A 16,205-nucleotide genomic window follows, 5' to 3' on the forward strand; every position below is an offset into this window, starting at 1 on the left:
CCAACCAGATATCCGAAATTAACCTAGTCCTATTTGCCAGCATTTGGCCCATATCCCTCCAAATCCTTAATATCCAGATGCCTTTTAAAAGTTGTAATTATACCAGCCTCCGCCCCTTCCTCTTACAACTCATTGCATGTACGCATCACCTTCTGCATGTAAAAGTTTCCCCTTAGATTCATTATAAATCTTTCCCCTCTCACCTTAAACATCAGACCTCTAGCTTCAGCCTCCCTTACCCTGGGGAAAAGACCTTGCCATTTTCCCCTATTCATGACCCAGATCTAATTTAACATTTCACCGCATGGCTTGGGGGATATTTATCACTGGAGATGTGGTTTTGATCAAAATTTTAAGAGGGAGCTAATAGAGTAGGTTGAAGGCTTTAAGTCAGGGGTGTGGGGTTCACGGTTGAAAACCCAAGAGACAGACCCTTCTGTAATGAAGTAAAATGAAAAAAAAATGCTCTGAAAGGTACTGGTAGCAGTTTGGAATCTGCTTCCACGAGTTATTGCTGGGTTAATTGTTAATTTAAAAATATAGATTTATATGATCTCTATCAACCAAAGGAATTCGGGGATATGGGGTAAAAGCAGGATGTACAGTATTTAAAGATGTTTTAGATCAGCTGTGATTTAATTCCATGATGAAGCTGGTTCAACAAGCAAAATATTGTCCTCCTGTTCTAATGTTCCTGCAGTCCTTTGGCCAGCTCAGGCCTGTGCAGCTGAGGGGGATGTGGGTTTATTCAAAAAGCACAAAGGGCTGGCAACGGTTCACCAGTACCGCCTCCTGGAAAACAAAAAGTTTGAAGACTTCTTCCTCTGGACCTTCCACTTGTCGGGCCTTTACCAAGCATTGTTTTTGATGGTAATTTTTTTATTTACCTTACCGAAGGCTGTTCTGTGACCGAATGTGCCCTGAGGAAATACAGGACTGACTGTTTCTAAGCTGTAATTGTGGTGAGCTCCTGATCTTAATGAGAATTTGTCAACCTCTTTCTTTGCACTCTGAGAACAGAATGGAGTGCTGACTTAACCTTTCAGGCAACCTTCAGATTTAAAGGGGCACTTGGGAGGGATAACTTTGACCCAAGTTGTTCTCTACTCCTATCACAAAGATATGACTCAGAGATGCCAGTGTTGGACTGGGGTGTACAAAGTTAAAAACCCGTTGGACTATAACCTGGTGTTTTGTGATTTTCAACTTACCATAAAGAATAGACAGGGGTGTTCTCCCTAGTGCCTTGTGCTAATAACCCCTCAGCTAAAATACAGATTGTCCACTCACTTCACACTGCTTGTGCACAAAGCAAGTGTCCAATTAATGTAATCCTGCATTGTAACAGTGACACTCCAAACAGTAGTTCATTGACTGAAGTGCATTATGATGCATCGAAGTTGTGAAAGGTGCTATGCAAATGAAGGCCTTTAAATATTGCTCTTTGCCTGATGTTTAATGGCCTGCATGTTATTGTTCCATTCCGCCTTCTCTCCCTGTGCTGCATGTCATTGCTGGTGATCATGAGAAAGGATTACAAATACTGGGATTTTATCTTGATGATGTAAATTGCCAAGGTATTTTTGAAGCTTTAGTAATTAGACAAGTGCAAAATACTGAGGTCATTTTACTTTTGGATTTGCAGTGAAAAATGCTAAAATTGCTCAGCAGGTGTGGCAGCATCTGTGGGGGGGGGAAAAGTGTTAATGACCTCATGTCAATATTGTTCTTGTCAGTTTAAGTTGGGCTGACTTCTGAATGGAACACTGTTTGGACTGGCAGGGAAGAATAATAAGATAAAGCAAATAGGTTGTCTTACAGTAAATGTGTTGTGATTAAATATGAGATCATTATCTAGTAAAAGATCCCAAATGCCTCTGACAAGTAGTTCTCTCTTGCTCGCTCTCTCGCTCTCTCTCTCTCTCTCTGTCTTTCTTTCATTGCTTCAATTTCCACAAAAGCAAATTTTTGAGGGACTACTCTACAGTTGCACAGCTCCTGTACACAATGGAAATGATTTAACAGCTCAGGCTGGCTATCTTGTGTTTCTAATTATTATTTTAATGCAATACATCTTGAACATGTGACAGGGAGGGGAGATGATGAAGATAAGGAGGACTGATGGCAGGAGAAATTAAATGATGAAAGATTTCCTGGTGCAAGGGTCCAGCTGGGATGATCCTTCACACATAGGATGTGGATATCTCTGTTGGGCAGTACATATTGCCTGATCCATGTTACCCAGGATCAAGCTGCCACCTTGAACTGCTGTAGGTAGCCCCTCAATGTCCTTAGGGAAGGGTTTCCAGGATTTGGATCCAATGACCTTGAGGGAGTGGTGATCTATTCGTAAGCCTGGATGATGAGTGGCTTGAAAATGAAGTTGCCAGTGGTGGTACTCCCATAGCCCAGCTGCCCTTGTCCTTCGAGATGGTCATAGTCATGGTTTTGGAAGGTGCTGTCTAAGGAGCTTCTGGTGAGTTTGTGCAGTACATCTTGTAAATGCTACTGAGAATCCGTGATTAAAAGGGGTGAATATTTGTTTGTGGATATCATAGAATCCCTATAGTGTGAAAGCAGGCTATTTGGCCCATCGAGTCCACCCTAACCCTCCAAACAGCATCCCACCCAGATCCAACCCTCCATCCCATACTCTGTAATTCTGCATTTCCCAGAGCTAATCCACCCAACCTACACATCCCTAGACACGAAAGGCAATTTAACATGACCAAGCCATCTAACCTAAGTCTTTGTACTGCAGGAGGAAACTCGACCACACGGATGAAACCTACATGGACACTGGGAGGACAAGCAAACTCCACTCGATCACTTGAGGGTAAAATCAAACCCAGGTCCCTAACGTTGAGAGGTAGCAGTGCTAACCACTAAGCCACTATTGCCCATATGGTGCCAATCATGATTGGTCTAATTGGCTTTTTGTTGGATTGGCAGCCAGTCAAATAAATGGGGAATATTCCATTACACTCTTGATTTTTGCCTTTATAGTTTGTGAACAGGTGGTATGTGTATTTGGCCTGTTCTTATAGTCACAGTATTAATGTCTTGTCCAGTTCAGTCTCAAGGCGGAAGTGAGGACTGCAGATTAGAGTTGAGTGTGTGGTGCTGGAAAAGCACAGCAGGTCAGGCAGCATCCGAGGAGCAGGAAAATTGACGTTTTGGGCAAAAGCCCTTTATCATGAATGTGGCCTCTAGTCTCTAGTCAATGATAACCCTCAGGATTTTGATTGGGGGGGTGGGTAATGATGTTATTCAGCAATGCTAATGCCATTGAAAATCAACCCATCTACCCTTTGGCACCATCTTAAAACATAGGAAAATAAACCAAAACATTGAACATGAAGTCTGGAAAATAATGAAATAGTGTTCAACTTTACAGTCCATCACGTTAAGTGTTCTGCCACTCTTGTGGTTAGCACTGCTGCCTCACAACACCAGGGACCTGGGTTCAATTCCAACCTTGGATGACTGTGTAGAGTTTGCACGTTCTCCCTGTGTCTGCGTGTTTTTCCTCCGGGTGCTCTGGTTTCCTCCCACAGTCTAAAAACGTAGGGGATAGGTGGATTGGCCATGCTAAATTACTAAAACCGTCCCGGGCTGTGCATGCTTAATGGATTAGCCACGGGAAATGCAGGATTACAGGGATGGGCTGGATCTAGGTGGGCTGCTCTTCAGAGGGTCAGTATGGAATTGATAGGATGAATGGCCTGCTTCCATACTTTAGGGATTCTTTAATTCCTCAACATATCACATCACTGAGTCCTTGCTGCACCTCCCTAATACAGCTGCCACGGACACTGCCAGGTACTGCACCGCCTCAAACTTGACTCCACATGAGTCCGGGTCAGGCCTACCTCTGAGACGGTGATAGCCGATGTTTCAGGGCTTCGATGGTTAAATTCTCTGGAAATGGTCGTCGTCCGGCTTTTGTGTTACTCGAATGTTCCTGGAACTATTGTGCTCTGCTTTGTCACTGAATGACCTAATGATTGCATCACTTCTGGGAGGTTTCCCTGTTTTATTTATTTTTAATAATACCTTGGAAGACATGAAGAAAGCGAGCAACACAGTTGGCATGTTTTCAGACTGGAAGCTTGTTCCCCTTTAAGAGAGGCTCCCTGACTAAAATTGGAGATTGAATGATATTGCTTCAGCAGTGAACTTTCACCTTGGTCGACCACAGCTCAGTGGGCCAGACCTTTCACTCTGAGTCAGAAGGTTCAGGGGTTTAAATCCCCTTCTTGAATGCTGCAGCCAGGCTCGCAGCACTGCAGCAGGAGTTTAGCAATGTCTGTGGCTGTCTTCTGAATGAGATATTAAACTGAGCACCCATCTGCCCTCAAGTGAATAGATATCCATCGATGAGATATTTTTAAAAGGCATTGGAAGTTTGGTCGAATGTCCTGAATAAAATACAGCTCTCTCCAATTGCCATCGTTTTAAAGCAATGTCTGTGGGAGTTACCAGTGGAAATTAGCTCTCAATCTACTACATACTTCACAACCAATTAAGTATCATTACATCGGGATATCTCAAACATGATGAAAGACGCTAAACAAAGACAAAAAAAACTGTGGATGCTGGAAATCAGAAGTAAAAGAAATTGCTGGAAAAGCATATAGCAGCGTCTATGGAGAGAAATCAGTTAACATTTCAGGTTCGGTGACCCTTTTTCAGAAGGTTAAATAAAGACAAGTTTTCCTCTCTCTTTTCAGGGCTGGACTGTGGTTGTGTTGAAAATGTGGACTAATTCACTTGTTTCAGTGTGGAGTGAGTTCAGAGCAGCTGATATGGGTTCACGGGGAAAGGCTAACTTGGATCTGAATTGCGGATCTCGCTTAGACAAACCACAGGCTGGTTGGCAAGGAGGAATGGAAAAAACTGCTCCGTTGGTTGCAGTTGGGTGTGGTGTTATGTGAAGAAACTGAGGCAGCCAGAGAGAAAAACAGAGAATGTGAAAAGTTGAGCTGTGCAAACTTAGTTTAAAACAGATGTGAATCATTTTGCGAGCTTGGTTTCTGGGAAATGGCTGAAACAAACCCTGCCATTCTTCCCCTGTCAAGCAGTTCTTGGGCTTCTGATACATTGTTGAAAATCTTCAGTCTTAACGTTGAGTTGCCAACCATCCAGAATTACCTAGGAGGTTGCAGGAACTTGCAATAAATCTGCACGATTACCTGGGCGAGACTTCACGGACTTGTTCAAGAAGGTGGGGTTTGTTTTCTATTTGACTTCATTAGTTATAAATAGGACTGAGAGGAGGACTGGGGAAAGTGGCTGTTTGGGGTAGACAGGAAAGAGCTCATTTAAATTCCATTATCACATCCAGAATTGCAAAAGCTATTTCGCCAAAAAAAAAGTGACAGTTGTTAGCACCCCACAGGTGAGTCTTCAATGGAGAATCATAAAATCCCTACAGTGTGGAAGCAGGTCATTCAGCCCATTAAGTCCACACCGACCCTCTGAAGAGCAAGTCACCCCACACCACTCCTATCCCCATAACTCTGTATTTCCCATGGCTAATCCACACAACCCAACACTACGGGCAATTTAGCATGGCCAATCCACCTTGTCTGCACATCTTTGACTGTGAGAGCAAATCCTCTGGGAGAATGTGCAAACTCCACACAGATAGTTGCCCAAGGCTGGAATATCTGAAAAGGTTCAGGGGAAAGCTGTGATTTCATTGTCCTATTTGAACTGGTTACTCTACCACTCAAAACTTGACCCACTTGCCTATTGCACCAAACAAGAGGTTATCTCTATTGATGTAAGTTGGCCTGTCCTATCAGTGGACAACTTGGGGTCTAAATGGTTAAATTCTCCATGAATGTACTATCACCCACCTGAACTAGGTCAACAACTGTTGGGAAAGATGATCGGGAGAAAAACATTTTTGTGAGAAATTTGAACGAGTGCAAGAAAAGGTTGATGTTAGCAGAACTGAAAGTTTATAATTATCCAGGCTGTGGCTCGTTCATCTGGAAAAAGACATTTGATAGTTGAACTGATAGAAGTCACTAAAATTACAAAGGAGCCTGAAAGGGTAGATGTGATGCGAACTTGCCTCCAAACAAGGTGTTTAACCTAACGTGGTAATGCTTGTTGTCTCCTGTAACGTAAGATGGATATCGAGGTACTGATGAATCGAATGGAGATTTGTTACGATTATTATATATTAACATTATAATTCCTCAGGCAACAAGTCTCTGGGCTAATGTTAAGCTGTCAGTGTACAACAGTGCAACCTAGTTCTAGTAGAGTGTCATGCTTCAAGTGACCAGAGGTAAGATGGAGTATGAGATTTTTGTAGCCGCTGATCACATTATGATACAGTATTGATATCATGACCATGAGAATGTACTGACTGCCTGTTGGGTATAACTAGGCAATGGCCTAGTGGTATTTTTGCTGAACCGAGATTAGAGTGGTGCTGGAAAAGCACAGCAGGTCAGGCAGCATCTGAGGAGCAGGAAAATCGATGTTTTGGCAAAAGTCCTTCATCAGGAAGCGGGAATCCTGATGAAGGGCTTTTGCCCAAAACATCGATTTTTCCAGCACCACTCTAATCTTGACACTGAGATTTGTGCTCTGTGATGTGTCGCTCTGTGATGTTATCAAAAGGAATTCCAGGATTCTAATGCCTTTACACAACAGCATTCGGCACAAAATTGAGGGGATCAGACTTGAACTACCTCATCGATTTAGATTGGAGTAAAGCCCACAGAATTCACTCGGTTCCCAGTCCTGATGAAAAGATAATCAACCTGCAACATCAACTCCTCTGCTTCTGTCCACATAAGCTACCTGATTTATGAAGTGTTTCCATCAGCTTGTCTCCGGGGGCGTCAGCTTAATAATCAAATGACCAGTTGAGGGTGTGAGCATTTTGTGACGCTGTGGAATGTTAACGACATGACCGTTTAAACTGTGTCTGTGGTTTTTGAGCAGATCTAGTGTTAGGCAAGGTGAATGTTGCTCAACAAATGAGCTCCTCACCAAATTAAACCCCTAATCCAGAGCGTGAGATGTTGCTTCATTAATCTTAAGCAGCTCCCTTCTAGCAGACGAGAGGCGATTAAAATCTAGAATGTAATGACTTCTTTCACTACTCCTTAAGCTGCACTATGGTTACTTCCTCCAACTCTCACAGCTCCCTATCTCTGATACAATCTAACTGCTAATTTCTGACTATTTCAGTGACCACTTGCTTGCTGTCCGCCTTACCAAATGACATTAGTTCCTTCAACCTGTGCTGCTAAATCGAACTATTCCCTCATCTTCTTTGGAATTGCTGGCAGATGCTAATGTTGCGCAGGAAGATCTTTATACTCGGAGGATTGTGAATCATTGAAATTCTGCACCACACAAGGCTGTGAAAGCTCAACTCTTTGAAAATACATTTAAGGTACAGTTTGGTAGACTTGTAGTTACCAGTGGCACACAGGATTGTGAGAATAGGTGGGTAAAGGACGTGTTCGATGAGCTATGATCATATTAAATGGCATAGGCCTCATCCCTGATGAAGGGCTTATGCCTGATTCTCCTGCTCCTCGGATGCTGCCTGACCTGTGCTTTTCCAGCACCACACCCTTGATTCTAGTCTCGAGCATCTGCAGTCCTCACTTTCTCCTAAGTGGCCTACTCCTGTTCCTGTGTAAATTTTGCATGAAATTAGGTTTTACTGTCTGTGTTTAAACATTTAGGGTGCAGCAATTATAAAACTGTGTTTTTTAAAAAAAAAAGTATGTTTTCTTTTAATTGCAAAGTTGCGTCAGGGAAATAATCAAAAGATGATTTGCAAAACGGTCAAAGAACATGAAATACAATAGTTGATTTGAACTGGAGCCTGTTGCTGGAAGAGGTCGTGGAGTTGATTTAATGGTGATCCTCAGAAAGGAACTGGATATATGTTTGTGGGGAAAGAATGTACATGGCTGTGGGGAGACAGCGGGGCAGTCTGACAATAACACAATAGGCCAAATGGGGACCTTGCATTCTCATGATTTGGAGACACTGGGGTTGGACTAGGGTGTACAAAGTTAAAAATCACACAACACCAGGTTATAGTCCAACAGGTTTACTTGGAAGCGCTCGCTTTCAGAGCACTGCTCATTCATCAAGTGATTGTCGCCTGATGAAGGAGCAGTGTTCCAAAAGCTAGTGCTGTTGGACTATAACCTGGTGTTGTGTGATTTTTAACTTTGCCTCCAAGAGACTGTGAATGCAATGGAATGTCACTGCATACATTTCCAGTGAATTGTGTTGTTTTTGATCATCTGTTCTTAATGTAGAGATATTGTTGCTATAGAACATAGAACAATACAGTGTCCTTTGGCCCTTGATGTTGCGCCGACCTGTGAACTAATGTAAGCCCATCCCCCTACACTATCCCATCGTCATCAGAACGTTCAAATGCCCCTAATGTGGCTGGGTTAACTACATTGGCAGGCAGGGCATTCCACTCTCTTACCACTCTGAGTAAAGAACCTGCGTCTGACATCTGCCTTAAATCTATCACCCCTTAACTTGTAGCTATATCCCCTCGTACATGCTGACGTTATTGTCCTAGGAAAAAGACTCTCACTGTCTACTCTATCTAATCCTCTGATCATCTTGTGTCTCTATTAAGCCCCCTCTTAGCTGCCTTTTCTCCAATGAGAACAGACCCAAGTCCCTCAGTCTTTCCTCATGAGACCTTCCCTCCAGACCAGGCAACATCCTGGTAAATCTTCCCTGCATCTTTCCAATGCTTCCACATCCTTCCTGTAATGGGGCAACTAGAGCTGTACACAATATTCCAAGTGAGGCCGCACTAGCGTTTTGTACAGTTGCAGCATGACATCACGATCCGGAACTCAATCCCTCTACCAATAAAACCTAACACACCATATGCCGCCTTAACAGCACTATCAACCTCAGTGGCAACTTTCAGGGATCTATGTACATGGACACCAAGATCCCTCTGCACATCGATGCTACCAAGAATCTTTCCATTGACTCAGTATTCTGCCTTCCTGTTTTGCTTCCCAAAGTGAATCACCTCACATTTATCTCCATTGAACTCCATTTGCCATGTCTCAGCCCAATTCTGCAGTTGATCCAAGTTCCCCTGCAACCTGCAACATTTTTCCACACTGCCCACCACTCCACCAACTTTTGCATCATCTGCAAACTTACTAAACCATGCATCTGTGCCGGCGTCCAAGTCATTCATAAAAATGACAAACAGCAGTGGTCCCAAAACAGATCCTTGTGGCACACCACTAGTAACTGGACTCCAGGCTGAATATTTCCCATCAACCACCACTCGCTGCCTTCTCACAGAAAGCCAGCTTCTAATCCAAACTGCTCAATCACCCTCAATCCCATGCATCTGCATTTCCTCCAACCGCCTACCATGTGGAACCTTATCAAAAGCCTTACAGAATTACATGTACATCACGTCAACTGCCCTACCCTCATCTACATGTTTGATCACTTTCTCAAAAAACTCAATGAGGTTTGTGAGACACGATGAAACTATGTTGACTATCTCCAATCAAATTTTTGCTTGCTAGACGATTATAAATCTTATATCTTATAATACTTCCTAAAACCTTTCCTACGACAGCCATAAGGTCCACTGGTCTATAATTACCTGGGTCATCTCTACCACCCTTCTTGAACAAGGGCATAACATTTGCAATCCTCCAATCCTCTGGTACTAAACCTGTAGACAATGATGGCTCAAAGATCAAGGCCTCCACCATCTCCTCCCGAGCTTCCCAGAAAATCCTTGGATGAATCCCATCCGGCCCAGGGGCTTCCCTACTTTCACACCTTCTAGAATTGATAACACCTCCTCCTTACTAAACTCAATCCTTACTAATCTAAGAGGCCATAGCTCAGTCATGTCCTCTACAATATTCTCCTTTTCCTGAGTGAAAACAGAAGAGAAATATTCGTTTATCACCTCTCCGATCTCTACACGGTCCACACACAACTTCCCGTTTCTGTCTTTGTCTAGTCCTATTCCTACCCTAGTCGTCATTTTATTTCTCTCCAAGCTATAGAAAGCTTTAGGGTTCTCCTTTATTCTACCTGCTAAAGACTGCTCATTTCCCCTCCTTGCTCTTCTTAACTCTCTCTTTAAATCCTTCTTAGCTAATCTGTAACTCTCCACCATCTCATGTGAACCATCTCATCTCAGTGTCACATAAGCCTCCCTCTTCCACTTAACAAGAGATACAATTTCTGCCGTAAACCACAGTTCTCTTACCGTATCACTTCCTTCCTGTCTGACAGGGACAGACCTATCAAGGACACGCAATATCTGTTCCTTAAACTGGCTCCACATTTCAATTGTCCCCATCCCCTGCATTTTGCTACCCCATTCTATGTCTCCTACATCTTGCCTAATTACATTATAAATGCCCTTCCCCCATCTATAACTCTTGTCCTGTGGCATGTACTTATCCCTTTATCGGCAAACTAAACGTAACCAAATTATGGTCACTCTCTCCAAAGTGCTCACTTACCACTAAAGCAAATCACTTCATTACCAAGCACCAGATCCAGTGTGGCTTCCCCTCTTGTCAGCCCTTTGACAGACTGTGTCAGAAAACCCTCCTGCACACATTGGGCAGAAACTGATCCATCGGACATGCTAGGGTTATGGCATTTCCAATCATTGTTGGGGAAGTTAAAGGCCATAATGACCACCCTCTTCCTTTCACTCCTATCCAGAATAATTTTGCCAATCCTCTCCTCCACATTCCTGGAATTTTGCGGAGGCCACAAGAGGGGAGGCCACACTGGATCTGGTGCTTGGTAATGAAGTGATTTGCTTTAGTGGTAAGTGAGCACTTTGGAGAGAGTGACCATAATTTGGTTACGTTTAGTTTGGCGATAAAGGGATAAGTACATGCCACAGGACAAGAGTTATAGATGGGGGAAGGGCATTTATAATGCGATTAGGCAAGATGTAGGAGGCATAGAATGGGGTAGCAAAATGCAGGGGATGCGGAGACCTAGTTTAAAAAAAACTCCCAACTATGGTGATACATCTATTGGGCATCAATGACCTTTAATTGTAAAAGGATTTGAACTGAGAGTGGCTGACAGGAGGTTGTACTGCGTACAGTTTCTTCACCGAAAAAAAATTTGCTTGCAGTCAATGGAATTCAGTAAAGGTCCACCAGACAGATTCCCGAGATGGCGGGTTTGCTGTTCCTGAGGAGAGCCTGGTCATTTGATTGACTGACGACTGGCATCTGTGATCTGGAAACCTCTGTACTTCTGGCTGAACATTGCAAATACTTGTGCTAGGCCTCTCCATTGAGGATGGGGATATTTTGTGGAGCCTTCTTCTCCTGTTACTTGATTAACTGCTTATTACCTTTCATGACCGGATGTGGTGGGGCTGCAGAGTTCAGGTGTGATCTGTTTCATGTGGGACTGCTTAGTTCTGTTTGTCACTGGCTGTTTCTCCTGTCTTGGCACACAAGTAGTCCTATTTTGTAACTGCAGGTTCTCTCACTTCAGGTTGGGCAGCATGGTGACTCAGTGGTTAGCACTGCAGCCTCACAGCGCCAGGGACCCAGGTTCGATTCCCATCTCAGGCGACTGTCAGTGTGGAGTTTGCACTTTATCCCCGTGTCTGTGTGGGTTTCCTCCCACAATCCAAAGGTGTGCAGGTCAGGTGAATTGGTCATGCTAAATTGTCCATACTGTTAGGTGCTTTCGTAAATGTAGGGGAATGGGTTATTCTTCGGGGGATCGATGTGGACTTGTTGGGCCGAAGGGCCTGTTGCCCATACAGTAGGGTATCTAATCATCCAGGTCTGACTGGTGCTGCCCTGGGCAAGCCTTCCTTCTCTGTTTATTGAACCAGATTTGAAGGTATTGGCTGAGTGGACGATTTACCAGATTTTTTTTTAATTTCAAAAATATACTTTCTTCATGTACCTTTGGTACATGTACAGTTGAAGATGCCATTCAGATGTATACAGTCTTTCCATTCAGAGAACACATTGGGTCATTGATATTTACAATTCTTTATGTTAACCACCAACCTCCTTGGCATTTAGCTGAGGCCCAACTATTGAATGGGGCCCTCCCTTATTCTTTGGCAGAGGGGCCTTACACGGTGGTTTCTGCCCACCAGGCCTCCATGGCAGGTGCCCCAAGCTTAAACCCATCCTTCCAGCATTGGACCTTGGAATGTGCCAGTCTGCAACACTCAGCCAGGGTCAACTCCTTCGACTGGAAGACCAGCAAGTTTTGGGCAGACCAAAGAGCATCTTTTACTGAATTGATGATCCTCCAGGCACAGTTGATGTTCGTCTTGGGGAACAGACCATAGAGCATGCCTTCCCACATCAGAGCTGCTCAGGACGAACCTCGATAAGCACCACTGCATTCCTCTCTTGACTTTCTCTGCAGAATCACATTTCAGAAGGAGGTGTGTGACAGTCTGGTCCCTACCACAGCTGCTTTGAGGGTAGCATGAGGTGGGGCAGACAGGCCGGGCCTGCATGAACAATCTCACAGGCAGAGCCCTTCTCACCACCAGCCAAGCCATGTCTTGGTGCTTGTTTGAAAGTTCTGGCGATGAGGCATTCTGCCAAATGGCTTTGACAGTCTGCCAGGGAACCGCTTGACAGGATCCATCCTCTCCTTTTCCTGAAGGGTGTCAAGGACACTACTTGCTTACAGATTGTGTTCAAATGCAATTCTTGTGCTGCTGGTTGTCCAGCACCTACAGATCAGTTCTGAATAGATCCTATTTAGCATAGAGATACTGCTATTCAACATTAGAGGAAAGCTTATGGCGCAGTGGTAGTGTCCCCACCTCTGAGCTGGGAGACCAGGGTTTAGATCCCACCTGGGCTCACCTCTATCCAAGGCCCTAAAGTAGCCTTCCACATCCATCAAAGTTTCACCTGCACATGCACTAATATCATTTATTGTATCCGTTGCTCCCGATGTGGTCTCCTCTACATTGGGGAGACTGGGCACCTCCTAGCAGAGCGCTTTAGGGAACATCTCCGAGACACCCGCACCAATCAACCAAACCACCCCGTGGCCCAACAATTCAACTCCCCCTCCCACTCTGCCGAGGACATGGAGGTCCTGGGCCTCCCTCACTGCCGCTCTCTCACCACCAGACACCTGGAGGAAGAACGCCTCATCTTCCGCCTCGGAACACTTCAACCCCAGGGCATCAATGTGGACTTCAACAGCTTCCTCATTTCCCCTCACCCACCTCCTCCTAGTTTCAAACTTCCAGCTCAGTAACTGTCTCCTTGACTTGTCCGGACTTGTCCGACCTGCCTATCTTCTTTTCCACCTATCCACTCCACCCTCTCCTCCTTGACCTATCACCTTCTCTATTGTACTCTATGCTACTCTCTCCCCACCCCCACCCTCCTCTAGCTTATCTCTCCACGCTTCAGGCTCACTGCCTTTATTCCTGATGAAGGGCTTTTGCCCGAAACGTCGATTTCGCTGCTCGTTGGATGCTGCCTGAACTGTTGTGCTCTTCCAGCACCACTAATCCACTATTAAATCCCACCTGCTCCAGAGGTGTGTAATACCATCCTTGAACAGCCTGTTTTGAATCATAGGTTAAAAGTATTTTTAAAAGGGCAAGTGTACCATACTTTCTTAATCAGCTTATCTCACCCTCATTGTTTGACCCTTTACTGAATACTTGAGAAAGCCATGACTCACTGAGTTGGAATGTGTCCCAGCCCTCACTCTCAGTCTCATTGTTTTCTCTTGTTGAAAAACACAGAATTGTAGATGGTGATCAGAGTGTAATGGGTTAACTGAACTCTGACTGCTGCTGTCTGGGTCACTAGGAACTTCAGGAGCGAGGGCCGATTTACCCCGGCAGCTTAAAATGTAGAAGTTTCTCAACCTGAACTTTCTGTTATATTAGTAAAACCCTTTTAGAAGAAAGTGCAAACCTGTTTGGCTGGAAATTCAAATGAAGTCACTGACAGGAGTATAATTTATGACCTATGGGTGTGTGTCAGGCTTTGTTTCCATTTGCTGGGTCCAGTGTGCGCTCAGTGCCCGGGAGATCCATTTTACAAGTCACCTCTTGAACGCTGGAAGTACGCAACCCATGAACTATCAGAGAGAAGGGAAGAACAACAAAGCAGCAAAAACTGGTGTAACTGGAAAATACAGGACTTTTCAGGAAGTGATCTGCCAGACTGTGTAAAGGAGAAGGTAACTGTGCAAAACTACTTTTCCCCAAGTCCTAAGAGCATAATGACTTTGGTTTGTGTAGTGCATCTGGATGATCCAGAGAACCTCTAGCACTTTTTACACTCTTGGATAACTTGTGTTTCATGTAAGTTGCCATTATTGGCCAGGCTGTGGGTATTTTCGGCTGGGCTGTAATTTGTCTATCCTAGCTGCCTTTGAGAAGGTGGTGATGAGCTGCCTCCTTGAGCTGTTGTAGTCACTGTGGTGCCATTACACTTGCAAGACTGTAGGGGAGGGACTCCCAGGATTTTGACACAGTGACACTGAAGCAACAGCAATACATTTCCAAGTTAGGATGAAGAGTGTCTCGAAAGGGAAATTGGCTAATTAGATTAGATTCCCTACAGTGTAGAAATAGGCCCTTCAGTCCAACAAGTCCACGCTGACCCTCCAAAGAGCAACCCACCCAGATCCATTCCCCTACATTCACCCCTGACTAATGCACCTAACACTATCGGCAATTTAGCATGGCCAATTCACTTGACCTGCACATCTTTGGACTGTGGGAGGAAACCGAAGCACCCAGAGGAAACCCACGCAGACATGGGGAGAATGTGAAATAGCAGTGGTTTTCCATGTATCTGGAACCCTTGTCCTTCTAAGTGGAGTTGGTTGTGGGTTTGGAAGGTGCTTTAGTGAATTTCTGCAGTGTATCTTGCAGCATACTTTTGTTACTGAAATACTAGAGTATGGAGGTACAGGTTTATTCAGTTGCTGTGTTATAGGGGCTACTTGCTTGATGGAGTAGAGTGTTCAAGGGAGTAAAAAATAAAAATTGCTGAAGGTTTTAAATGAACTTCAGCTTGAGCTGTGAAGAAAACAGGAACTAGACCGGGGGAATAACTAGAGCAGGACATGGACCTGGAGTCAGTGTTATCCAGTCATTACAGCCTAGAAGGAGGCCATTCAGCCCATCAAATCCATATTTACTCTCTGTAGAACAATACAGTCAGTCTTAATTTTCACAATGACTCTCCAAGGCCCCTGTAAATTTTATTCTTCTCTAGTGCCCCATGTCATAGAGATATACAGCACGGAAACAGACTCTTTTGGTCCAACTCGTCCATGCCGACCAGATATTCCAACCTAAGCTAAGCCCTTTGGCAGCACTTGGCCCATATCCCTCTGAACCCTTCCTATTCATATTGTTAAGACATGGTGCAAGCCCCTCTGAGAATTTAAACCAGCTACACAGAAAGGATTCACCATGCTGTAATCTGTTAAAATTAGACAGGCAAAGAACTATCGCAGAGTTGATTAAACACTGTAATTGTGCCAGCCTCCACCACTTCCACTAGCAGCTCATTCCATATACACACCACCCTCTGCATGAAGAAGTTCCCCTTGGGTCCCTTTTATATCTTTCCCCTCTCACCCGAAACCTATCCCTCTATCCCTCTTCACTATCCTATCTACCTGCAACTCTACTTTCAAGAAATTATGAACTTGCACTCCAAGGTCTCTTTGTTCATCAACACTCCCCAGGACTTTACCATTAAGTGTATAAGTCCTGCTCTGAGTTGCCTTTCCAAAATGCAGAACCTTGCATTTATTTAAATTAAACTCCATCTGCCTTTTCTCAGCCCATTGGCCCAACTGATCAAGATCCCGTGGTCATCTGAGGTAACCCTCTTTGCTCTTCACTCCACCTCCAATTTTGGTGTCATCTGTAAACTTTCTAACTGTACCTCCTATGTTCACATCCAAATCATTTATGTAAATGATGAAAAGTAGTGGACCCAGCACTGATCCTTGTGGCACTCCACTGGTCACAGGCCTCCAGTCTGAAAGGCAACCCTCCACCACCACCACCCTCTGTCTTCTACCTTCAAGCCAGTTTTGTATCCAAGTGGCTAGGTCGTCTTGTATTCCATGAGATCTAACCTTGCTAACCAGTCTCCCACGAGGAACCTTGTTGAACATTT

General features: G+C 44.4%; 1 protein-coding gene across 3 annotated transcripts in view; it reads left to right on the plus strand.

The window, feature by feature from the left end:
• Positions 1 to 785: 785 nt before the first annotated feature.
• The window catches only part of LOC140478783 (phospholipase D1-like), a 167,628-nt gene continuing 152,208 nt past the window's right edge, over positions 786 to 16,205 (plus strand). The window contains exon 1 of one of the 3 annotated variants that reach the window (XM_072572149.1): positions 786 to 870. The gene's annotated coding sequence lies outside the window, so the exon portion shown is untranslated. Of the gene's footprint in view, positions 871 to 7,409; positions 7,427 to 13,924; positions 14,242 to 16,205 lie in introns of those variants that run through there. The other 2 variants (XM_072572150.1, XM_072572148.1) reach the window with 2 other exon arrangements.

This window comes from Chiloscyllium punctatum, chromosome 6 (assembly GCF_047496795.1).
Source record: "Chiloscyllium punctatum isolate Juve2018m chromosome 6, sChiPun1.3, whole genome shotgun sequence".
NCBI classification, from domain to species: Eukaryota; Metazoa; Chordata; class Chondrichthyes; order Orectolobiformes; family Hemiscylliidae; genus Chiloscyllium; species Chiloscyllium punctatum.